Source organism: Phascolarctos cinereus, unplaced genomic scaffold (assembly GCF_003287225.1).
Source record: "Phascolarctos cinereus isolate Bilbo 61053 unplaced genomic scaffold, phaCin_HiC Scaffold_9;HRSCAF=440, whole genome shotgun sequence".
Taxonomy (NCBI): Eukaryota; Metazoa; Chordata; class Mammalia; order Diprotodontia; family Phascolarctidae; genus Phascolarctos; species Phascolarctos cinereus.
In genome coordinates, this window is record NW_027556402.1 from 114,399,534 (window position 1) to 114,426,112 (window position 26,579).

At 39.5% G+C, this 26,579-nt stretch overlaps 1 protein-coding gene across 1 annotated transcript in view; it reads left to right on the top strand.

Moving 5' to 3' along the window:
• The first annotated feature begins 326 nt into the window (after nucleotides 1-326).
• Nucleotides 327-26,579, top strand: part of INPP4B (inositol polyphosphate-4-phosphatase type II B) — a 917,092-nt gene continuing 890,839 nt past the window's right edge. The window contains 1 exon segment of the mRNA XM_078148459.1: nucleotides 327-451. The gene's annotated coding sequence lies outside the window, so the exon portion shown is untranslated.

A 26,579-nucleotide genomic window follows, 5' to 3' on the forward strand; every position in this document is an offset into this window, starting at 1 on the left:
AGCAGCGGGCGCTTGTGACAACTTCTCTGGCGGCAGCAGCGCGTGTGGCAGGGCTGGCAGCGACGACGGAGGGAGGGAGGGAGAGAAGGGGAAAGGAAAGAGGGTGGGTGGCGGTGGAAGGGGATGTGTGCGTGCGTCTCTTTCTGAGCCTGCTGCCTGTGCCCAGCGCTGCTGCCTCCGCCACCGCGGCTGCCCCTGCTAGTCTCTGCTCTGCTCATTTCCTCTTGGTTTTTTCAGCCAGAGGTGCTGGAGACTCCAATCTATAAATAGCAGGTTACAGCTCCTTCTACACGCACACGCGCGCGCATATCTCTACACGCACACACGCACTCACACACAAACACACATACACTTCGAAGGAGGAAAGTCAAGCTAAAAGTCTGTGGTGCCACTGCCTGCCTACACCTCCGGCCGCCGCTGCAAGCCCCCAGCCCCACCTCCCTCCGGAGAGGTAATTTTTGCCTCTTATTTCCAAGGACTCTCTGGGAATGTTGGCGGGTCTGGATGGGGAGTGGGGGAGGTGGGAGAGTGCTGCTGCCCTGGAATGGGTTTGGGGGAGCACCGGTGCGTATCCTGGGCTGGGGTAGGGGAATGGACAGACTATTGCCCTGCAAGTTTCTCAGTTGGGCTACCCTGTTCACCACCCTCCCCCCACCCATTCCTGCACCCCAATCCATTCTCCTAACTGATAAGCTATCTGGTCTCTTACTTGGTCCTTTCTCCTCTCTTTGCTATCCGTTCAACTCCTTGCTTTAATTCCCCCCTGTCTCCGACCATGCACACACCCTCAGGTGCCTTCAGGTGTACCTACGGCTGACCTTCCTGGGCACTGCCCACTTGCACGGCTTGTGGCCCTGCTGGCTATCTGGCTCTCCCTGGTGCTACTGCGTGCCATCCCTGTCCTAGACTCAGAGCTACTGCATCTCAAACGGAGAGAGCTTGCTGCTGGGGGCTCTCAACTGCCAACCACAGCATCCATCCTTTCCTTGCTTCCCGTGTTTATCACCACAACTCCATTATATGCGATTGTTTCCTCTCCCCTACCCCCTCACCACCCATCCCTCCGCCCCTGAACTGCAATTCCGAACTCAATAGAGACCCCAATGCACCGTTAACAGCAGTTGGTCTTAGCCTGGGGACCTGTACTGGAGACCATCCTTTCTTTGCTTCCCTTTTCCCCTGCGTAGACCCTGGCTCCCCAGCTCCTCTCACCCTAACTTAGAGGGAGGACAAGTACAGACTCGAGGGACTGATGCCTGTGTGGAACGACAGGCAACAGGGCTGGTGACTACCGTGATGTGGAGTGGTTGCTGGAGTCCAGCTCTAGATACCTGGTTTGCCCCTCCTCCCTCCCCACCCGTCCAAAATCTCCTCCCACCGTAGTGGCTCCTACCACCGCTGCCCCAGAGGAGATGTAGGAGACAGACCCAGGAGCTGCTGCTGTCTGGGGAGAAGACGTTCATTTCTAAGGGTGAGGATGCGCATATTTATTAGGTTGTTGCTGCTGTTGTCCAAAACTTACCGGGAAAACCTAGTGGATTTTTCTGATGCTGTTATTTTAATAATGCAGACTTGCTTCTTCTCCCCTTTTCTCTTCTTCTCCGCCCTCTTCCCCTCCTTGTCTCTTTTGAGAATTAGATGTATATTTAGGCGTTTGTATATCTCATGGCTTGGGGTGGGGGGAGCTTCGTTCTGTGTATATTTTTCCCCTTCCTTCAATACCCCCTCTCCCCAGCGGCAGAATTTGGTTGTATAAATGTGTAGGGCTATAAAATGCCTCTCCCTCAAAAAAAAAAAGCCCCAAATAAGCAACAAAGGCAAAAAGCAAAATCTAATGGAAAGAGTTAAGTGATTATTATTAGTAGTAGTAGTATTGCTATTACTGTCATTGGTTTAAGGCAGGGACTACATAACCTTTTGGTAGGTGTGCTTCACAGATCAAAAGTTGGGCACCCAACAGCAGGCACCAGGAGTCTTCTTTCTAGTGGGTCTTGGACCAGACATTAGAGGAAACTGACTTACTGCATGCTACTGGGCTGTTAAACCATTCACCGAGGAAGAAAAAACCACAGGCAAGGAAGCGCAGTTTATGTTGAGTAAGAAGTTCAGTGAGATGAAGGTTGCAAGCAAGACAGGAATTGTCAGTTTACCCAGTATAAAGAGTAAGGTATTAGCTTGGTTATGTCAGTTTCATAGAGCAGCCCAAACTGAGCACTGGTAATTCAGCATAAAAGATCAATCTCCTTATGATAAGTAGATTACGGCAAATATAAATTTGGGAGATTTGTTCTAATGTTGAATTGCTCTTCCTATGGAAATGTCTTTCTACTTAATTCTTTAAAATGTGACATAAGAAGATTGCCCTTGAAAGGTTATAAAATGTGCATGGAATACAGGCTGAAGCTTCCTCTCAATGGAAAACATGTTTGCTGGTTAAAGTATATTATCCTATTCCTTTAAAAAGAACATTCTGTTTGATAATTAGGAAGTTAACACTTACTGATGGTAGGATGATGACAAATAAGGTACACATTTTAATCCACATTTTGATGCTGAGATGATAGATATGTGATACAGGCATAAAAAAATGACCAGACAGACATTAAGATCTCTAGCCTGGGCATTTCATCTGTTGAAGCACAGAGCCAGAGCTACAGGCAGAAAATCTATTTCTGAATTTTGGGTTCAGAAACCCAGGGCTCAAAATCATCCATATTGAGATAAGACTTCATACCCGATTTCTGTGCCCAAACTGATGGAATGACTTCAATTTTCAGATCATTTTGGACATCATGCTGAAAGGGCAGTAGCTTATAACATAGACTAATTCATTAGTGAAATTTCATGGATTAGTAGTATCATTCCATTTCAGGTATGTGAAAAGGAAAACCATTAACTTTAGGGAAAGGACTTCTTTCAACAGATACTCATTCTAAATTTTGTGACTTGAAGATAATTTATACCCTGCATGAGACCTTGGAGTGTCTCCCACTACAAGTAATGTAAATCTCCATGTGGGGAGCAGAATTAACTTTCACTACCTTGAGGCAAAACCCAAGGGGGTGATTCTCAGAAAAGCAGAGAAAGAAAAAAAAACACTGCAAACTGAATTCATATCCCTTAGCAACCACATGCATAGCAGTTTCCAGGTAAGTATCTAACATCTGAGAATCCAAAGTTTTATTTTTTTTAATGGAATCATTATAATTAAAGAGTGAAATGCTTACTGAATACCCATCTCCACTTTGCCTGATTCACAGACACTAATCCCTAGCCAGTGACTACATTGAAAAAACACAGGTTAACAGACTTGTGCCAATAATACATTCTTGTTCTTCACAGATATGGGAATTTTAATAGGTAGGAAGACATACTGTAAAATCATCACACATTAAAATGTTAACGTGTAATTTAGTATCTTGCTGTCTTTTTCTAAATTTCCTACTTTGTTTTACAACCAATTTTATTTTTACATGCAAATCTTATTTTCAAGCCCTTAGGGCATCTACAGGTTATTGGCTAAATTAAAAAAAAAGTTGGCTGAGAAATTTTTGTATGATGTATCATAAAGGAATTTTAGGATACATTCATTGTCACACTGGAATTGCGTGCCTAAGATTAAGTTAAGAAGGAATTGATGGAATAAATCAATTTCAGAAACTTTATTTTTATATGAACCTTATTATATATTATAATTACATTTTGGTTCCCTGGAGATTTATTAGTTATATTTATATCCTTTAATGCTTACTCAGTATTTCTTTGAAATAAGTCCATTTTAAAGAATTTTCAAACATGGCTGATATATTGATGGAATCCAGGTAGAGGGGTGTGTGTGTGTGTGTGTGTGTGTGTGTGTGTGTGTGTGTGTGTTTCAAGCAACTTTTTAAACCCTTTGGCAGCTTTTAGATGAGAGGCAATATGATATAGGAGATAAAGAGCTCAACTAATCTGGAAGACCTGAATTCAGGGTCTCCATCTGATATATATTATCTGTTGTGACCCAGGATCAGTGTCCTAGGCAACTCTGTTAGATTCTTTGTTTTAGGTGGAGTGCTGAGGGAGTTTCCATTCTGGGAGCTCTCTGGGTATATGTAATTATAAGTCTAGAACCAAAAGAAAAGAAAGTTTTATGATACATTCTCAACATTCTTATTGTTTCCATATGGCAGGATCCTTTCATTTATTGAAAAGATACTAATTGGCATATTTGTTTTATATTAGATATTTTTCTACAGCATTATTGTGTTATGGCTTGTAAACTTTGGAAGTGGACAAAAGAATTTTGAAATCTTTGCTGACATTAAGGAGTGTAATAATCCTGAATCTTATTTTTGCCATCGTAGGCATAGGTAGTGTGCAAAATTGCGTTTTCTTGGATCATACTTTCAAATATAAAGTATTTTGCATACAGTAGGCACTTAATCATCACTTGTCCAATGAATGAATGCATGGAAACAGGGTGGCTAATGCATCAATATTTAAAGTAATGACTATTGCTTAGGAAATTTAGCTTAGGATCCTGAACGTGAGGCAGCTAGGTGGCATAATAGATGATAATGCTGAACCTGGAGTCAGAAATCAGGATGTTCACAATATTTTGAGATATATATGAACTGTGTGGAAAAGTCACTCACATTCTTTCATCTTCTGTTTCTCCATCTGTAAAATGGGAATAATAACATTTCTCTCACAGGATTGTTGTGAGGACCAAATGAGAGATCATATGTATAGTAAAGAATGAATGATTTGCCAGTGATCCAGTTGGTTTGGTCAATGTACTAGACAACTTGTAGTTGAATCTCCACTTTACTTTGGGCTATGTGGACATAACCAATGATAAAAGAATCCCATAGGACTTATCTAAAAGATTTACCTAAACCCCAACCCTTCTTAATTCTAGTGCCTTCCATCTGTTAATTTTTTCTTATTTATGCTATGTGTAGCTTGCTTTGTATATATTGCTTTGTATGTATTGGTTAAGATTGTAAGCTCCTTGAGGTCAGGGACTGCTTTTTGCCTCCTTTTCTTATCTACAGTGCTTAATAGTGAGCATATAGTAGGTGCTCAATAAATGTTTATTGATTGACTGAAAGCTGCAGTCCTGATTTTTTAAGCTTCCATTTCACTTGAAAGAATTGTGGTGGTGTTCCAAACTTCCCTTCTAGCAGTTTTTATAGTCGATAAGCACTCAGGTTATTGTGAGTGGATTGGAGGGATAACAATACTAGTTCATGGTGAACAAGAGCACTAACAGTAGAGCTCATCGATCCAAGGATTAACATGTCTTTCATTTTTTACCTGGGGAAGGGAGCCGTGTGGAGATGAAATATGGAAACTTTTCTGCAACTGGAGTGGAGAAAAGGTTGCTAGAGGGCAAGACAAATGGCATCACCTTTCTCACAGTCTCTGTCTCTGTCTCTCTCATTCTTTCTGAAACCCCTCAGGTGAAACCCCTGCAATATGTTTGGAAGACCTGTTACTTGCGAGGTAATGCTAATCTGCTTTGAATATTTGCCTTAAAAGATGATGGTACACACTATTTTTATGCTGCATTTGGTTGTACAAGGAATCATTGTGAATTGTCTGTGGTACACATGCCCAGATGCTACTGATAATAGAATAACGAGAGGAAGGGAGGGGGGAGCCCTTCATAAGATGAGAGAGAGAGAGACAGAGAGAGAGAGACAGAGAGAGAGACAGAGAGAGGGAGAGACAGAGAGAGAGACACAGGGAGACACAGAGAGAGAGAGAGACAGAGAGACAGAGGCAGACAGAAACAGAGAGACAAACACACAGAAAAAGAGACAGAGACATACAGAAAGACAGAGACACATAGATATAGAGGCAGAGACAGAGACACAGAGAGAGACAGAGTGAGAGAATCAGAGAGACAGAGACTGACAGAGAGACAGAGATGCATAGATACAGACAGAGACAGAGACCGAGACTGAGACCATGAGAAAGGTGGTACCATTTGTCTTGCCAGTATAGTAACCTTTGCTGTATTCCAGTTGCTGAAAAGTTTCCATATTTCATCTCCATAGGGCTTGGCTTCCCCAGGTGAAAAAAAATGAGAGATGTTATGTTAATTCTTGGATCAACACAATCATGAGGAAATGACATTATATAAAGTTAGAAAATAAAAGAGTTGAAATAAAAGAACAAAGAATGGCACCTGAAATTGAAATGATAACCTGTAGAAAAATGGAGATTATAACTATGCCCGCAACAATGTTTTAAAGGGTTATTAGTAGTTATTGAACATCATCAAATGTCTTTTTGAACATCCTGATGTACTAAGCTAGCTAGATGACTGCACATTCCATTTAGAGTATGAGCGTCCATCACTTTCATAGTAACGAATGCAGCATATTTGATAAAGAGAATGAAAAAAAGTCACTTCATTTTTTGGAGGGGAAACATTTCATGCTTTCACGACCCAAATCTGTAACTTTTCATATTTGCTAACACAATCAGATCTTTCTTATCTTAATTTATGAGACAGGCCTGGTTTTATTGAATGTGTAATCTCATTTTCATCCCAATAGACTTCTTCTCTTGAAGCAATTATGAATAAATATGTTTCAAACCTGTCTTTCCAGGGGGAAAAAATCTGCTTAAGAAATACAGTATATTCATATCCCTGAAGACTCCAGCCTCACATTTGGAATTAAAAGATAGACTCCACACTAGATGGCAGTGTGCAATGCTGAGTAGCCTGAGGTCATTTTAATGGCAATATACTCCTTTTTATGGCTTTTTTTAAGGTTACTGTAGAATTTTTTATTTTCATTTAATGAAATTAAAATCAACAGGCAGCTGAAACCCCTGCAATATGTTTGGAAGACCTGTTACTTATGAATAGTGCTGGATTCTTAATCTGCATTAAATATTTGCTTTAAAAGATGATGGTATGTACTATTTTATATTGCATTTGGTTGCACAAGGAATCATTGTGAATTGTCTGTGGTACACATGCCCAGATGTTACTTACAACAGTATAATGGGAGAAAGGGAGGGGAGAGCCCTTCATAAGATGAGAGAGAGAGACAGAGAGACAGAGACACAGAGACAGAGACACACAGAGAGAAACAGAGAGACAGAGAGACAAAGACAGAGACAGAGACAAAGACAGAGACAGAGAGAGAAAGAGAGAGATAGAGAGATATGGTGGTCAGTCTCTAAGTAGGCCCAGAATGACTCCTTTCAGGTCAGTTGCTGAGCAACCACCTGAATCATGACTGGTTGGCTTAATATGGGGTTTAAGATGATTAGATTGTAAAACATGCATTCACATCAAGATCAATCTCCCCCAAAAAACAGAGCAGGCCAAATCCCATTTCCAATGGCAGCAGTTTAGGTCCATTCCCCCTTCCCTACTTTCTTTGGAGTCAAAAGTCCCTAGGTTTGACTCCCAGTGTGATCTCAGGAAAATACTCTACTGCTCTCAGGGCCTCAGTTTCCTACTCTATAAAAAGAGAAGGTTAGACTAGATAATTTCTAAAGTTCCATCCAGCTCAAAGTCCTATGTTCCTGCCTCAATTTCCAATCCTCCAAAGGCTCTGTGATCTCATAGATGGGAGTATTCCCTCTAATAATGCAGATTGTGAAAAAAAAAATAGAAAGTACTCCATTCTACCTTTGGAAAAATAATAGAAGCTTTGGTTATGCTTTGCAGGTCCTTGATCAGATAACCCACATACTCTCTGGAACAATGCAGCCTTGCCATCATAATGATTGCAGCAGATCCACCTTGTCACTCTCTAGCTCATTGCTCAATGACGGGTTATTAGGAGGACTGAGGAAATTTAATTCACTATATGATGGTTGATTTGAATATAGTTGATATTTAGATGAGGAAAATAATGGGTCACAACACAGTTAAGTCAGTTCTCCTGACATTTTAACAATAGGCTAGGATCACTGTATGGTCTAGTCATTCTGCTATCCAATCAACTGGTCAAGAGAAGTCATTCTGGAATCCTGTGTCCCCCATGCTGTGGCTTTTTCATTCTCCTCATACAAATGCAGTGCTAGAAGAACCTGACTTAGAGAAAACATCAAGGAAATTAGCTAGGCACTATTTGGGCAGCAGGCACTGGAGGAAATTTGTTTGCCTGCTCTTTATGAATAAATGCATCATGTGCTGGAGTTTTTGTTAGTTGATTCAAGGAGTAACAATACTACATTTCAGTTTAAATGTCAGAAAATTTGTTATTGGGCAAACTCAGCAGCCGAGCCAATTTCTGAAAAAGGAAGTGGAACCCAAAGCATTAACAATCTACTTCTCTTTAAAATAATCCAGACAGTCAGCCAGCAAGCATTTATTAAGCGCTTTCTATGTGCCAGGTACTGTGGCTAACTATCAGAGCTGTAACTAGGAAGTTTGGTGCCTGGGACATATTCATTTGAGAGGGGATGTGGCATAGGTACAGAGGACAGTGTACCCAAGTTGAGGCACATTACATCACAAATTCCCTATGATGAGGTAGGGTAAAGGGAGGCAGAAGAGAGAGAGGAAAAAGATGTATAAGGGACTATGTTTTATACATTTTTGTCTAGCCCTGATTGCCTAGCACAATGCCTTGCATATAGTATGTTCATAATAAATATTTATCAAATGCATAAACAAATGAATGATTTAAAGCTCTTGCGTGTATGCCTATAATCACAATATGTTAGGATTTTAAGGGATCTCAAGAATTATCAAGTCTAGACTATTCATTTTACTGATGAGGAAACTGGCAAACATATTGACCAAACTCTGTCTCTGCCCATCAACCCTATGGCTCTATATCCAGATTTACTGATTACCACAATATCTGTGGCTGGAGGACTATTAATTAAAAATTTAAAAAAAGTGTTGGGCTTTGTGTGGCTTTTTGGTTTTATCCTAATTAAATGTTCTCTCCCATCTTCTCCCTCCTCCCCTGCCAGATTAAAATAAAAGATTCAATACTTTAATGATTCCTATACATTATGACATTTTTAACTGACTAGCAAATTGGATTCAATATTCTGTCAAAACAATTTGGACCTGAAGAGTTGATAACATGATCCATTGTTCTAATTCATAAATTTGATAGGAAGTCAAATCTTGGTTATTTTTCTCAACTCTAGAAGTGTAGTTGGCCCAGAAACAACTCCAGAACCATGACTTTTGGAGATTTTATGATAGTTTATATTTCAGGGTCATTTTTCAAAAGGATAGGTTAAGTTGTCAATTCCACAAATGTTTATGAAGCATGTGCTGTGTGCAAAGTGCTGGAGATAGATTGATGAAAATGAATCAGTTATCTGCCCTCAAGGATAATAAGATCATAGGTATAGAACTGGAAGTGACCTGATCAGCCTTCTAGTCTAAGGCCCTGGTTTTATAGATGAGGAACTGAGACCCAGAGAGCCTAAGGGTCTGGCCCAAGGTCACACAAATGCTAAGTGGCTGAAGTGCCATTTGCACCCATGTCTCTTGACCACAAACTGAGCAAATTTCTTCTGCTGCCTCTGGAACTTCCAGGTTAATGAGGGAGGGGAATAGGAAGGGTATGTCGAGTATACCAATTAACTCAATTTCCTTGATTACTTCTCTCCTGTTTATCAGTGCTTTCCCCATTCTCAAATCATCTTATAATTACATTGACACAGGCATATGTAGAATGTAGATAGGTACCTCCAAGGAGGGAAGGAGTGTTTTCCCCCTGTCTTTATATCCCCAGAGCCTATCATGATGTTGTGCACATAGTAGGTGCTAATTAAGTATTTATTGAATTAAGAACAGAAAGCAGGACATGATAAAGGCAGAAGAAAACAAAGCAAAGTGCTAGGAGAAATTTGAGGAGAGAGAGATCACAATAATCCTTGCTAATCTCAATTTCTTATTTATCTAGTCATTCATTTATTCATTCACCTATTTATTTATTGGGGCGAAGTGAGCAGAGTATACTTAGAATAATTCAGTGATAAAAATATCTGTGCCAATTGGTTTGGGGTCCCTGGGATGCCATTAAAGATTTTTGGCTTGAAATATATGCCTAGCTAATTATCAGAGATGTAATTAGGAAGTCTGGAGAGTGGGGCAGATTCACCTGGAAAGGGATGGGGAGTGTGGAGCATGTATAGGATATAGCCTACCCTGGTCAGTTGGAGTCACACTAGGCAGCCCTTCAGAGGAGGGAGGGTGGGGAGAGGTTGACTTGAGGGAAGTAAAAAGGGGAGGTGGTGAAATTGGGGCAAAAGCCTTGTGGTGGAAGATAGGCCTTGGGAAATGAGTGGGACCTTTGTGGTTCCTCCTCTCTACCATCACACAATGATACAAGATAAATGGATAACTGAAACATCTCAGATGAGCAGGTTTCTGGACTTCCATGGAAAGAAATCTTATCTGTTGGGTGATGGCACCCTGGAATAAAAACTTAGGTAGTAAGCCCTAGTTATAACTCTGTTCATTATTCATAAAGCTTTCTTCCTCTCAGTTTACATAACTGGCCACAGTGGTGCATAATTTAGATTTTAAAAAAATGTATTAGACTAGATCATAGGAATACAGAGCTGGAAAGGATCTTAGAGGTCATCTAGACCAAACCTCATTTTACAGGTGAGACAAATGAGGTATTACTAGTTTTGCTTTTTCGTTTTCATGATATAGGCTGAATGGCAATTTGTTTTTGTCATTTAGGGGAGTGTACCATCAGGCTTAAAAGTAAGTTTTTTCTCCAATTGTTGTGCTCAAAATCTTGCCTGTTTATCTGGAATTGTATTTACTGAAGGAAGCTTAAGATGATACTTTCAGTTTAAAGAGTTAAATCACCTAATCCAACAGTGTGTTCAACTTGTTGAACTGCTCACTAAAATGAGTTGACATAAACCATCCATAAATATGTATTACTATTTATATCAACAAAGCGCAATGCAAAAACCATTGCTCATTTGAAATTTGGATTTTGGGTGAAAATCAGATAAAATTATCTTTAACATTATCAATTTTGGCACAGGATGACAGAGTGATGCAGTTAAGCATCTTGCCTGAAGCCACAGCTCATTCATTCTGTTCTGTCTAATTCTATAAAAGGAGAATTAAAAACAAACAAACCAACCCAAAGATAAATAAGAGGGAGGTGCATCATGCCCATTTGCTGATCTCTTGCTTAAACACAGAATGTGTACACGTGCCATTTCTCCTTTTTTGGTCCTGGAAAATGTCATAACCCTACCTCTGCAGTCATGGAGAAGAAAAAGGCCTACTCATTTGACTCTTACATCATTTGATTTAAGTAGTGAAAAGAGGCAGAGAATTCTCATCCGGAGTTCTTGGCTACTGCTCCCGTGGTTAACTTAACTGTATCTGGCATGTTCCTGAGAAGGACATATCGTACCTAAGTGGGTGATGACATCTCAAGGGAATCTTTTGTAAGAGAACCCTGCAAGAGAAGGGGGTACCCTTTGGTCCCCTCCAGTTGTTTGACGTGGATAGACTTTGATGGCCAGACAATGCTATTTCCCTTTGCGGAAAGCAAGTTACATTACTGAAGGGGCAGGGGTAAAGATCTCATAGGAGGGAAATGGGCCAAATTGAGACAGATTTGATGGTGAATGTCAACACACCTTTAGATTGATTTTAGACCCCATTGTAGCCTATGAAGGTATGGGATGGAGATAAAATATGATTGACAACCAGCTGTCCTGAGGCTTCTGTTGAAAAGTAAAAGGTAACATGGCTAACACCCACAGCACCCCTCTGCTGGTGCCTTTCATAAGTGACTGTCGGAGTTGCTCAGAAAGACTTTACACAAAGGAGAGCGGGCATTTGAATGACTATGAAGACTCTCTTCATCTGTTCCTTTAACAGAACAGTAGCACCCATGTCCACATACATACAGATCAGCTATGTAGTTGATTGTGCCATGGTAATGGTATTGAGTATCAAGCCCTGGGGATATAGGGAAAGGTGTTTTCTTTTCCTGCCTAAATCCACAAAGATCTTCACTTTGACAGGAACTCATTTTCTGTCCTACTGGTCAAAGAGTCAGGCTCCATGTTTTAATCCATGGGTTGCAGAATTGAGCTCAACAGCAAAAATATACATTATAATTTTCTTCTGCTGAAGTGTTCTAATTCACATGATTAGGTTGATATGCCCTTTTTGGGTGACTGCTTAAAGCAATAATGCTATCACAGAAATGCCTCAGGGGAATTTTCTTTCATTTGTTTATCATTAAATTTCCCTGTCAAAACCTTTTTAGGCAATATGACATCAGATCAGAGAGAGAAGCCAGTGTACTTCAATGTCTATGTGACTGTGGGAAAAGATATACTTTTTCTCTGCTAAAAGCCTTGCACATTGTCTTTCTGAGCAAACTAGATCCTAGCTATCTCTATTACCAAATATCTGCAGGATGGTGGTACTCAGTAAACATTTTTGTAAAAATCAGGAATGATAATAATTCATAGATTGATCAAATAATTAAATGTTGGGAAAGATGTTAGAGGTTGACTAGCATTGGACTGTAAGAAGCCAGGGGTCAGGTCCTATCTCTGGTACTAGCTGTGTGGCCATGAGTAAATCACAACTCTATGAGCCTCAGTTTCTTCATCTGCCAAATGGGTATAATAATGCTTATAGTATATCCTTCATAGGATTGTTGTGAGGTTCAAATGAAAGAATGTATGTAAATTGCAAGGCTTAGTGCACTACATAAATGTCAGCTATCATAATCATCATCAATCATCATTATTACATTGTCTAGTCCAAAATCTTACCCATATTTGAAAAGGGTAAGATGTGTTTTTAAAATTTTCTGAAGAACTCTTATTTTTTATAGATAGGAGGAACCAAAGTTTTTTTAAACAGCATATAAATAGCTATTTGTCAATTATTTTGATAATTATTGTATCAGGGATTCAGAACTGTAGACTGGGTATATCTTTGCATAATAATGTTGATGATTCACATTTATGTTGAAAAGTGTTTTCCTTGTAATCTGTGAAGTGAGTAGTGAAAATATTATTATTCTTATCATACCTTCTCACCCCCCACCAACCCTCCCCACCCTTTTTTCAGTTAAGGAAATTGAGGCTCAGAGAGGTTGTGGTAACACAGCTAATAAATGGCAGAGCAAAGATCCAAATCCAGGCTCTTTGGCTTCAGGTGCAGTTCTCTAGCCATGACAGCATGTTGCTTCTAATACAGGGATCCCTACATAAAGTGCTAAATTAGTTCAGTAAAGGCAGGTACCCAGAGTAAGTAACATAGCAAAGGAAAGCAAACATATTAAGGGGATTTTGCATGGCTGGGGCTTAAACCTCCTTATGTCACAACTGATCATCTAATTTGATTTTCAGGGTATTAGCATAGTGATTTTATAGCCAGGTTTTGGGGTGTTCCAGTCAAGTTTAGTCCTGTATTAATAACTGTACTGTGAAAAAGTGTGGGGCAGGGCAATGTTATGTAGGACATGGATGTACTTAAAGAGACATTTGATTCAGAAGACTAGATTTCGAGTTCTATGCCAAAGAATATACTGATAAATAACAACCAGCTCTCCAAGAGAAAAAAAAAGGTACACAGGACACATTTTTAGTTTTAATCCTCATTATTAATATTTCCTCTGTCACTTTTTTTTTGGCGGGGGAGGCAATCAGGCTTAAATGATTTGCTCAGGGTCACATATATCTGAGGTCAAATTTGAACTCAGGTCCTCCTGATTTCAGGGCCAGTGCTCTATCCACTGAGCCACCTAACTGGCTCTGTATCACTTCCTCAAGTCTAGAAAACTAACAAAACAATAAATCAAACCCTGATTTGTAGTGTTTGCCAATTTCTGAGGTATCAATGCTTTTGCTAAAAATTTAATTATCAGCTCCCATCAGCTGGTTAGAGCTGGCTCCAGCATTCCCCTGAATGTGCCTCTCTGACAAATACTGAGTATATGTGAGTGTGGGCAAATCAGCACTGCAGTCAAACTCTCAGTAGCACCCTCAGCATGTTAAATAAGTTGCAAAGATGTTTCATATCTGCAGTGATGAAAGAAGTTTCCTTACTGCAAGCTCCCCCTACCAAGGAAATTCTAGGTGAGGACTTCTCTTGCTATGGAAGAAAAATCTTCTACTCAGTATTTGTAGTGAAAATGATAATGTGATAATGAAAATATGAGAAAAAGGTGTAAAGAGAGGTAAAGAGAGAGGATTCCTTGAAGGGCAAATTCTATCTCAGCTACCTGCCAATTCATTCATTTGACAGTCATTTGTTGTCTGCCATATGTACTCAGCACTACGATAGTTGCAAGAAAAGATGAAAAGTTCAGATAAATCACAGTACCTGCATGCATAGCCCCTACAGTCTAACATGGAGCTAATGCGTGCTGTTGGTAATGCTAGCTACAAAATGTCACCCATAATCATTGAGAGCACTGGTTATTCTCTCCAAATCCCTTGTTGGATAGAAGATACTAACAAGCTGATATCATTGGCATAGTTGTTGTAAAGTTTCCTGAAAGATGTGACTGGAAAGAACATAATGCCACATCCTGCCCTTGACGTGAGGTAATGAAGTAGATGTACAAACTGGCAAGAGCTTCTGGGTCTTAGTAATCTCAGCAAATTGCTGGATCCCAGAGAGATTGCAGGGGAACTTGATCTATATTCTGTATGAGAAAGGTACATCAGCTAAAGATTTCTGACACTCCAGATAAATCAGTGAAGTTAATGATGACAATAGGAGAATATAATATATATATTATCAAGAAGCCAAGGGGAACAATTTTAGGAAAGTAAACATGTACATTTTATTAATCTAGTTAGTACTTGACTTTTTTTATCTTCATATCTACAATTATCTTTAAGATTAATTTTTTGTGATCAGCCTGTGGGGTAATATGAACCAATGTTGCTTTGTTGATAGTCAACGAACATTTATCGACTGCTTATTGTTTGCTGGGTACTCTTCTAGACCCTGGGGAACACAAAGACAAAATGTTTCCATCTCTGCTTTCAAACAGCTTACATTTCATCAGGAAGAACAACATGTACATTTTAAAGCTCATTCAGAATACACAGAAAATTCATGCAGGTCAGTTTTGGAAGGGAGAGCACAAGCCACTGGGCATCACTCGGGATGGAGATCGCTGAAATAGAGGCAGTTGGTAGAAGCTGTATGAGGGATATTTCAGTTACTTGTAAGGACAAAGTTCCTGACATGTATCCTGAACCGAAGGCTAGCTGACACAGAAAAGATTCTTCCTGAGCCACCATATGGCTGCCCTAGATAACTTGTGCCATCTTTTCTAACTCTGAGATTTGGTGATTCTGTGAAATGTCGCAGGTTTTAGGAAGCACAGGGCAGTTAGTTGGTTTAGCTGAGTCACTAACTGGTGAAGTGAAAACTCACAAAATATGGAAAGAAGAAAATATAAGTAATAAAAATAGCAATGCTTCTTCAGACCTATAGCATATTGATGTTCAGATTTCAAAGGAGATTTCTGGGATCTTATTTCCATTTTAAATTACTAGTACTACTACTGTTACTGCAATCGACACTACTACTACTACTACTACTACTACTACTACTACTACTACTACTACTACTACTACTACTACTATTACTACTACTACTTCTACTACTACTACTACCACCACCACTACTAATAGCGCTTATGTGACTCTCTATGATTTGTGAAGTGCTTTACAAGTTTTATCACATTAGCCTCACTACTCTTGGAAGTAGGTATTGTTATTATCACTGTTTTACAGATGAGGAAAGTGAGGCAGATAGAGGTCACTTACCTAGTAAGTGTCTGAGTCAGGATTTGAACTCTCTGACTCCAGGTCTAGTGCTCTATCCACTGTCACTGCACTGTATGCTCAGGAGAATGTCTTGCCTTTACAAATATCTTCCCTCCTACTTTTTAAGGAAAGAATGGGAAATATTTTTTTTTCTATTAAGGAAAAAAAATACAGTTTCCATAGACATAAAAATCAAATCAGTTTTTTAAATAAAGAGGAATAATAGGTCAAATTAATGTGATTATTAAATTGACTAAATGGAAGTCTATTTTAAAATATGCTTTGTATACAATTAAGCAAAAGGTAGAAAGGAGAAGAAAGGAAGGGGATATAAGTGAAACAGAGGAAAGGAAAGAGATAGAAGAAGAGTTAGATGAGGAAGGGAGATTATGGGGAGGTAGAATTAGGGAACCAGACAAATCCTCTAATCAATGAACAAGTATTTATTAAGCACCTACTATGTGTCAAACACCGTGCTGGGTGCTGGGGTTATAAATACAAAGAATGAAACATTTTCACTCAAAGGGAGCTGGGAGAGGCAGGGAAATGATGTGTACACACAGAATGAATACAGAATAATAACTAACATTTCTATAGTACTTCCCAGTTTTCAAAGTGCTTTATATATGCCATCTCATTTGATCTTCACAACAACCTTTTGAGGTAGGTATTATTATCTCTACTTTACAGGTAAGAAAATTGAGGCAAAAAGGGGTTAAGCGCAGGGATATGCTGACAATATTTAACAGCCAGCTCTCTGAGGGGAAAAAAATGTGTGCATGACACCTTTAAATTCAATATGCATTATTAAAATTTTCTCAGTTGTTTTCTTAAATCTAGAAATCAACAAAGTAATAAATCAAACTTTTATTTGCTGACATTGAACATCTGACATCATCTCTTGGTGCCTGTGGGAGCTGCTTCCAGCACACCAGCCAGTTCAGTGCCTTGCCTATATTGTTAGCAAGTAAGTGTTGGAGGCAGTATTTAAAACCAGGTCTTACAGTCCAATACTATCTTCTCCACCACTTGGTTATCTCTGAATATAAAATAAATAAGAGGTAGTTAAATGCAAGGTAGTTGAAGAAGGGAGGGCACTAGCATTCGGGAAATCATGTTTTATGTAGAAGATGTTGAGTTTTGAAGGAAATGGCTTCTATGAGGCCGAAGTGTGAAGGGGGAGTATTCCAGGCATTGAAGATGGCTAATGAAAAGATAGATACCCACAGAAAGGGAGAGGAAAGCATACCCACAGAAATCGAGAAGGTGACATAAAGGGAGATAGAGAGGGGGAACCAGAAAAACAAAAAGAGAAGAGAGGGAAAGAGGAGGGCTGAATTTTGGGCAGAATTAGGAAGTAAGCTCCTTTATCTTTAGAATTCTCCTTCCTCCCTCGTCAATGCCCTTTTCCTGTCTTCAGGGAGTGTTTGAGACCTTGGCCAAAGGGGGAGCTCCCATGGAAGAGTAATGATTTTAGAAACGCTTTCTCAGGAATCCAACAAAGGCTGAGCCTGGGCTCTGATTTCTCAGTTGCGCTGCAGGCCTGGAGGTTTGGACAGCTTTCCATCACAAATGAAGACATAGTATTCATTCCCCAGGCATATACGAGACACACTTGACTGGGTGGCATACCAGGCAAGTATAAAGACACACCTGCAGGGAAAAGCACCTGTGGATCCAGTTCATCCTACGGTCTTACGATGTCTGTTAGCTCTGGGGTGCCATCATTAAATAAATCCCACAGAGATACAGGTAACAGGTGAAAAAGATTTTTGGTAACTGCAGGAGCTGGAATATTTAAGGGGAAAGACAAGTGTAGTCACCACTTGCTGGTGGAAAATTAGCCTGGCCACACCTGTGTTACCTTTGTTTAAGGCAGATTTAATTGTTTGCAGATCCACGGTTGGGACCAGGTAAGTCTCCGAAGCTCACTCACAAAGGGCAATGCTGCACAATCTATGATTGCTGGGAAGTTTATATGATGTAGCTGTGGCTGTGTGCTTCGCTTAGCACGCTGCTTCCATGCGTAGCATCTGAGGAAGTCACACATTGTGCTAATAGCTCAGGTTTTGTGGCCACACTTTGTATCTCCCCTTGGTGGTGGGGGAAGGGAGGGGAAAGGGCTGATTTTTTTTTTAAAAGAAAGGATCATGATCATATACCTAGAGCTGAAAGGACCTCAGTCAAAACCTTTCATTTTATAGATGAGGAAACTAGGGACTGTGGACCTTGGATGACTTACCTAAGATCATGTAATAGTACCATAGAGGGGATTTGAACCCAGATCCTTTGACTATAGAGCCAATTCTCTTTCCATCATGATCATTTCTTAGCACAATCCCTCGGCATTGTAGGTGCTTAATAAATGCTTGTTGACTGATAAAGCCGTTCATAGATAGCCCACCTTATATTTCTACTATAGTGATTATTCTGAATTGTGGACCCAGCAACCTAAGGGTTTTTTTTTGGCTGTGCCAGTCTAATGGCAAAGATGCTTGCCTTCCTCTTTTTCTATCCTTTTTTGTACCTGTTCACTCTTTGAAATCAGAATTTCAGGGGTCAATTTAAGGATCAAACACTAACCATGTGTGCTACTCTGTTCTGATTATTGGTTAATGGAAACTACTTCCAAGCCTGGGAGCAATGACCCAGATCCTGGGGCCCCAGCTGCACCTGCTTCCTCCTGCCTCCTGAAGCTGGTAACCCTGCCTCCCTCATACAATCACTTTGGGAATTTCCCTTTTCCCCTAACTTTTACTATTTCCCATTATTGCACCAAAGTCTGCAAACTAATCCCTGATAAGGTGTTAAATCATAATTAAAGTGTAAACCAATATAACCTTAAGGTATGATCCTTTCCAGGGTAATTTGCATTTAAAAATGGACTATTGGAGGTATAAAAACCTTTAAAGATCAAAAGAATGAAGCTAGAATGCTAGAAAGATTAGAGATAGGGTTGCTATTTTTAGAAAAAGAGAGCCTAAACAGGGTCTCCTCATCATACCTCATAGGTTTTAGTCTGATATATCTACTCAAAGAGATAGCCCTAGGAATGAGACTCAGTAGATACTGGAATATTAGGTAAAAGCACTCTTTATCCTATAGTGTTTCAGTGAAATACTGGGATTCAGAGCATTTTAATAATTTAGAAATTTTTTGAAATGCTAATTAGCTTTTTAGTTGCTCTTAATCCAAAAAAACCTTTTGAAGATCTGTTGGGAATTGGTATAACAAGAGCCTGTATGAGGAGAAACTAATCTCTGAGAGATAGATTTAATTAAAAAAAAAAAAGAGCTGAGGGCCAGGCTTCGCCAGTAGGCTAGAATAGGGGTGGGGAACCTGCAGCCTTGAGGCTTCCTGGACTGGAGGTTCCCCACCTATACTGTCTAGCCTTCTTATTCCCAATCTATTAACTGTCTGCCAGATATATTCCTTATCATTAACCCAAGCAAATATGAGAGACTTTTAGTATCTTGGATATCCAGGCCCCCAGAAGTAGTCTCAAATGTTTCCAGGAAAACAACATATGTTGCCAGGCAGCGAGGAAAGGGAGACTTATTCTTAAGAGACAAATTTAAGAGGGAAATCCAAGCATGAAATGCAGAGAGACAGGTTTATCCTCATTGGTTAATGTCAATGATGAGTATATATGTGCCATCCCCTCAAACCAGCCTGCCATCTATATATATGTATCTGAGTCTCTTCTGTTCTACAGAAGGATAGCAAGGTTTCTTGGAGTGTGAGGGATTTACGAACATTCTAATCTTTAAGATAGTATATTCACATATATAAGAGGCTGAGAGAAAGAATGTTTCTTTATTTGTGAAAGATTAAAGTGAGTGCTGTTATCAGCTTTTGCTTCTAAATGTTCTCTCACCTGAGAATTTTTTCCTGAGCGAGAGGCTGATGGAAGAGATTCCTAATTTTTGTTTATTATGCTGCCTGCAGGTGGGCTTTGGAGGATAGCTTAGGGTAGGTCTCCCAGAATTTTAGGGTTGGCTTGAGGCTTTGTGGTACCAAAGTAGTCAGTTAGGTTTCCTGCTAGTATGAAGAAGTATCTCATGAGAATCCACAGAAGCCACCTTACACTTACCTTTCCAGGTCATTTTCTTGGGCAGCTTCTTTGAATAGTGGCCGTAGAAATGAGAGATGCCACCCCCCCCATCTCCTTTCCAGTTTGCAAGAGCAGAGCTTTCTTTCACTGCCTAACAACTAAAGGGAAAGGGACTCAGCTGAAAAATGGAGGGTAGCAGCAATGACAAAGGACAACATTGGGCATTCTTCTGGCCATGACATGGGAAGTACCAAATATAAACCAAAGTGAGTTTACAGATAAACTGGGGAAACAAACACTTCAGGGACTTTAATTTATATGAAATCAAGGGTTCTTAACCTTTTTGGATGTTGTGGACCCCCTCTGGCAGTCTGGTGAAGCTTATGGACCCCTTCTCAGCATGAAATTTTTAAATGCATTAAATAAATTAATTACAAAGGAAACCAATTATGTTAAAATACAGTTATCAAAACATACATATACAAAAACCCAAACAAACAAGATCATGGCTCCAGGTTAAGCACCCTTGAATTAGAGATTTGTAATGTCTCTTCCAGTTCTAAATCTATGAATTTGAAACTATATTAGCCTTCTCTAAACTCTATTTTATGATTCAATGACTTTTTATCTTTCCTTGCTCCATGTTAAGCTTAGACCTTTAGAAATAGATACCAGAAATAAAACTAAAACCCATTAATTAGGTTCTGCAAGAGAGCCTTAACCTGCCTTGGCTAGATCAGTCTGCAAATGTGGCTGCATAGCATCTGAAGAACATAGGTGGGAAATAAAACTCTCTGCCGCTTGGAAACCATTTAATTACATAAATTGAAAATTCGATCTAGAGAAATATCCATAAACCCAGGGAAATTCCTAGGTTGCAAGAAACATCTGCCTTTTTTAGCTTGATAACTGCAGTCCAATAGGCATCATTTATCTGATAACTTTGGTGAGTGGTGCACCTTTAAAATTTTTACTTCTTACTGTTTCTTCTCTTTAGAATGCTTCCCATCAGGAGACATAAATATTAACTTATGTAAAATCCATTCTGAATTGGTAGAGAAAGTACCACCCCAGGAGCTTCCTACACTAGTAACATCACAGTGCACTCAAGAAAAAATATTCCTCAGGCACCACTGATGGCGTAGTGTTGGCAGTGTAATATTGCAAACTACACTATGTGATGGTTTATTTCTCTCTCTTGCACTCTTCTAAGATGTATCTTACAAGGCAAAAGGATTTTATTTTTAGGAAAGCCTTATTGATGCCATCTGGCGCTAACAGTGCTTAGGGTTTTTTTTGTGTGTGCCATAAACACTCACAACACAAATACTGACCCATGGCACTTTATCTGCATCGGAAAAACTATCAATCAGAAGAAAATATGGTGCTGTGGGTGGACAACTCTTCATTAAGACAAGGATGGATGAAATTGCATTCCGGGAGAAATCCCTTGTGTTCTGGTTGGAAGACTATGTCCTGAGGCACATTGAGGAATTGCTGTGGATTTGTTTGTCTACTTCTGATGGGTGAGCTCTTAAACAACAACAACAACAACAACAACAACAACAAAACAACAACAAAACCCCAACCTGAAAATAGAAGCTTAATCTTGAGGAGCAGCAAATATGCCTCTTGAAAAAAATTACAACAAACCTAGAGCTGTTTTTTCTTCTTCTTCTTCTTCTTCTTCTTCTTGTTCTTGTTGTTGTTGTTGTTGTTGTTGTTGTTGTTGTTGTTCTTCTTCTTCTTCTTCTTCTTCTTCTTCTTCTTCCTTCCTTCTTCCTTCCTTCCTTCCTTCCTTCCTTCCTTCCTTCCTTCCTTCCTTCCTTCCTTCCTTCCTTCCTTTCTTTCTTTCCTTCTTTCCTTCTTTCCTTCTTTCTTTCCTTCTTTCTGTGAGCCCATAATTCATTGAAAGCACAAGGGAATCTATTCCATGTTCTTTAAATTTATGAGTAGTGAATAGCTCTTTCTCACCCTTGTGTATGTTTGGAGAAGAGTTTTGCAGAGAAATCGCTGGAACTGATCCCCTGTGGGGAGATTGATGCTTTAATATGTAAAGGAAGACAAGTCACCATAACTCTATTCATGTCCCACATCCTCAGTGCTTTACTTTGCCCTTACAGATTGTCTTCCAAAAAATCCTTTAGAGTCCACATTGCAACTGTCGCAAACCCAGCCCTCTCTCAGAATTACCATAGGCTCTCTGGCTGTTCTTTGGAATGCTTTGGCTCTTGGGATCCTATCTGAGGTCCAGCATGCTGACTGCATGCATAAAGATCTTACGTCCTTGTCACCTCATACTGTAGTCTATGCCCTCTTACATGAATGGAATCATAGACTCCTGGAATCCCAGAGCTTGAAGAGGCATCTTGTTCAGAGATCATTTTGTTCTCCCACACCTTGAGCAGGAATCTTCTTTACCACATCTCTGTAAAGTGGCAATCCACTGCCGCTTGGAGTCCCCCTACCTAACAAATTAATTCAGCAAGCATTTATTAGACATTTATTAAATGCTTAGCATGGGCTAACACTTTTTAGGCTTCTGAGGATACTCCAATACTCAGCTGGTTCTGTGAGCCCCTCAATGTGCATGCTCCCTACAGCAGTGCAGCTATCAGCCCACACTGTGTGCCTCTTGTCCTTCACTATATGGGTCCACACAACACATGCCAAGCATTCTTAGGCTTTTCTTGATATTGTGAAAATACCATTATGGCAAACGGGCTCTCAGTTTTTCCTTGCTCTTGTCCCACATGACAACTCGCCTCTACTTCCTGGATGGCATCCTTTACTCTTTGATTCTTTGTAGAATCTTACTTATTATGTGTGGTAGACTGTTCATGCCCACTGTGTTCCCCCCCCCCCAATGCCCTCTGAGTGATATTAATGTTTAATTCTTTGGAGAATGTAGTATCTTATGAGTCACAGCCATATGATGGGTGTTGGGGCTACAAAGACAGACTTGAGGACAGTCACTGTCCTTAAATGCACTCTAGATCAAAGCAGCTCTCTTTAGGACAGTGCAAGGTACTTCATTACATCACCTGAGAGTGATTTTGGGGAAGGACTTGTCCTTTGTCCCTCAATATCTTTGTGGAGTAGAAGACCGATTGACTTCATTTGGGTTGCTGTTGGGTCACCAGTTAGTTACATAGCTGGGTACTCTGGAAGTGAGGCATTACGAAGTATTTGTGGATGGGCCAGCCATGTTGGATAGCTAGCTAGTATTTACATAGTATTGTAAGGTTTGCAAAACACTTGTAAATATTATTACATTGGATCCTCACAAAAAACCTGGGAGGAAGGTGCTTTTGTTGCTTTCATTATTCCCAATTTACAGATGAGAAAATTAATACAGACAGAGGACAAATGACTTCCCTAGGGTCACATAGCCAATAAATGTGTGAGACAGAAAATAGTCTATCACATCTTGAAAATGCGCATCTTTCATTCTGCACAACGTATCCAAAGAAACAATCCCCATAGAGAGGGATGACATGTAACTCAGATCTCTCCATGAAAAAAGTGCTATGTGTATCCTGGGTGGCAATATGACATATAAACAAAACAAAACTCTATTCCCTTCTTTTCCTTTCTTATTCTCTCATTTTGGAAAAAAGGGCACAAGGAGATAAACTGACTTTTCCACCAGAAAATTGCCTAGCTTTAATCTGTGACACTGAGGATGAAAACCCCTGGTTTCAAAATGGTAGAGACAGAAACATACTGCCCGACATTTTGTAAGTCAAAAGGAAGCTGTGCAAATTGAAGCCCCAGATGCCTTATGAGCTTTCTGACCTATAATCCCTGATATGATTAAAACTCTGCTCCAAGTTTCCTCTTGGTCTGTAGTTTTCTGTTTTTGAAGAAAAGAAAAGCCTTCTTGAAGTTTTAACTACATTTGTGCATAGAGAGATAGCGTGGAGATTAATCATTTAGTTTTTTTTTTGAGGGGGAGGCACTAACTTGATCTCTTATTGATAGGATATCTTCATCAAATCCTACAGATTACAATTGTTCATAACTTTGTTAACAAAGACTAAGGATGATGAGCGTGATGGATTAATTCACGTGGATTAAAAGTAGTTCAGTAGATTTATGATGGTATTGTTGAAGGTATTTATTTCCTTCAATCTGTTTTGATTGACACCTGTCCATACTTGCTCATTCTATGCAACTCTCAACTGCATCTTTTTTATATTATAAATTTTTATTGACATATTTGTTTTTACATCACCTTCATTACAGAATATGCCCCTCCCTACATCATGTACCATCCTTTGTAACAAATAATTTCTAAAAAGAAAGAACAGAAAAAAGCAATTCAGAAAAATCAATCAATATATCAGCTGAGTATGGCAGTATATGTAGTATTCCACACTGATAGTCCCCAATTTCTAGAGAGAAGGGAGGGCAATGTATTTCTTCAGCTCGTTTCTGGTTTTCTATCTCTTTCTGTAAAATTTCCATAGAACAACAACTAAATGACCCAGAGGCCATCCTTTGGTTCATTTTCTTTAGTAGTATGCCTACTTGGTAACTGAATGAAAGTCTCACATTTCAAGTAATACTCAAAATTAATACTCCAAATACTCAAAAAAATAAGAAAAACATCAATGAATTGGTGATCATATCCTTATGGATGCAGATCACCCCAGCCATCTCTATTATTATGTATGCCTATATAAACCATATGACTCTTGTCCATGACCTCCCATAAAGGAGTCTACAGGGGTCTACCCAACATGCTTGGGACCCTTGCTCACTTTCTGTGAATCTATTGTGCAGGAAAATATCCATTACTTATCCCTTGCTTCCCCCATATGACCAGCCTATCTTCTTTTTTACTCATATATTTCTTTGATGATCTCCATCAAACAAATTTCAACTAACAATATTATAATTAAATTAATGTTTATAAATGGTCTTTAAACTTTGTGATTCTTAACATTCTCTGTCCCTTCTTTTTTCACTCTGCTGCTATCAATGTGGAGGTAGAAGGGGGCCTCTTAGGACTAATGACCATTTTATATTTTTATATGTTTCATGAATCACTGGGGCCAAAAAAAATGTCATCTAGCAGCTAAGCTAACTCTTTGGTGATAACCTCTTCACACTTAGTTGGGTTGTTCCCCAGGGGGCAGATACAGTTCATTGGTAGGACCATCCCTCATCTTTTCTAGCTTGATAGAACTTTCCAGAGCTTGTACTCTACTGGCATAGTCTTTCAGAATCCAGAGTCATTTCCATGTCATGCAGAGGCACTGGAGATGGACTTTAGTGGACATCAATTGAAAGTACAGGCTGAAAAAATCCAAATTTAAATGTTTGAAAAAGCTATTTTCTCTGGCACTCATTTAAAATATCAAAATTGTTGTACATAAAAGCCTAACTCAGGCCAATCCTCTCTGGTAGTTTTGTATTCAATATTGCAATGACATGAAATACTCATGGAAGATCTGAGTGTTAGCAATAGGAAATTTACTTGACCTTAGCATGGGAAGGAGATTAAACAAAAGTATTCAAGTGGGGACACTGTGATGATTCAGATGAATTCAGATCTCCTGCCTCTATGCTGGTGAGGGCCAAGGAACTTTGTAGGAAAAGCATCAGGGAGCAGTTACAGCTTTAAGCTCCTTGTGACTTTTTCAGCATCCAGGAAGCAACATCAATGGTCTGTACCTTTAGTCTCTATGCTAATTAAATCTTGAAGACAGTTTTGATACCCTTTAAGGAAAAGAACTAGCCTAGCCATCATGGGGTAGATAGTCCTCCCACCACAACATAATCTTTTATTTATTTGAGTATGCTCATGCCAACATTTCACAATCAATTCTAGCATATAGTAATTTAATTCAAATCAACAAGGTTTTATTAATCCTGTTCAACAAACATGTAGGCACTCTGCTAGGTGCTGAGGTTATAACGATAGATAAAACACACACTTCTCTTTCAAGAAACTTATGGCCTAATAAAGGGTAAGAAATGTGCACAAATAGCTATGATACAATGGAGAGTAATATAAGTGCAAAGCAGAGATCCAGATAAAATATGAAAAATTTTGAAGAGGAAGAGATCATTTTTACTCAAGAGTATCAAGGAATGCTTTATGGAGTAGATGGCAACTGAAATGGTCTTTGACAATGCTGAGGGGGTGGTTTGGAGTATTGGGTTCTGTTTGGCACTTTCTGCAAATGCATGATGATGTCTCCTCTTCCTTCCTCTGCTTAATGAAATACTCAAGAGCCACCTCTTGTCATTATCTAGCTTTTTTTCTGTTGAACACGTATAACCAATCATTAGCATATGCAGCTGCTTTTGGGTGCAGAAATTCCTCCATTTTGAGAAGCCCTAAAACATCTTTTCATTATTTCCCTGCCCTCTGTGCTCAGGTAGTCAATTTACCTTCTATTCCCTTTGTCCCATCATTCCCTTTGAACCAGTCATATCCAGTTTCCCATACAGTGATCTTAGAGTTCTTTTGTACAAGTGAGATTTTCCAGTCAACAGTGAGTACAATTTATCTTTTTGATGATCTTTTGGATAATCTTAATGGAAGGTGGTTTTGCTTTCAGACTTGTCAGTCTATCATCTAGCATTTCCTAAGTGCATGTTATGTGCCAGGCACTGTGCTAAGTGCTGGGATTACAGAGAAAGGCAAAACAAACAAATCAACAAAAATAAAGACTATTCTCTGCTCTCCAGGAGCTCATGGTCTCAAAAAAATTATTGAAAGGGAACAGAA